The sequence below is a fragment of the Penaeus vannamei genome, chromosome 13 (genome assembly GCF_042767895.1).
Source record: "Penaeus vannamei isolate JL-2024 chromosome 13, ASM4276789v1, whole genome shotgun sequence".
NCBI classification, from domain to species: Eukaryota; Metazoa; Arthropoda; class Malacostraca; order Decapoda; family Penaeidae; genus Penaeus; species Penaeus vannamei.
The window spans coordinates 23,803,360-23,804,067 of record NC_091561.1 but is presented as its reverse complement, the minus strand read 5'-3'; positions in this window follow the sequence as shown (position 1 = coordinate 23,804,067).

Below are 708 nucleotides of genomic sequence, written 5' to 3'. Positions count from 1 at the left end.
ATGTATCTTGCATTCCTCTACAGCCTTGTAGTGCTCCACATTGCACTACAACAAAACAAATACACGTTCTACAGACATCTGCTTCTGCTAATCTTGTTAGATGACACTAAAGATACATTTAACCACAACTCTTACCCCACCAAGTACCCATACACGATTTGCGTTAGAATGGCAAATAGGCCAGAGGGCTACCCAGTGTGTCAACTGTATTGGGTCTTTCACACACTCATATATTGGATTGGTGGCAAATGAATCTCTGGCAGCTGTGACCTTCCTATTACCTTTAGCCCATTCTTCACTTGTAATTCTTATCTATGATATCTAAACCTCTCGACATTCTCTACGTAGACAACATATATACTTCTCCTTCGCAACATATTCTCCCCTCGAACCTCACCTACTCACTGCACATGCGCCACTCACACCAACCCAAAATCAGTCAATCCTCGCCTGCCATTTCTCAATCCAAACCGTCAATTCAATCTTCAAGTTCTATATCCCACTGTTCTAAGCCTTCCCTTGATTTTTGGATCCCTATTTGCCCCAGCCTTTCTCTATCCCTATCCCTTGGGTTCCTCAGCCATTTAAACTCATATCCCATGCACTCCCTTACCTCCTTCACCTTCCTCCTTCTCCTATTCCGATCTTCAAAATCGACCCTGCAGAACTGTTCTCCTTCCCTTTCGCATGGCTGCTACACGCAAAGAC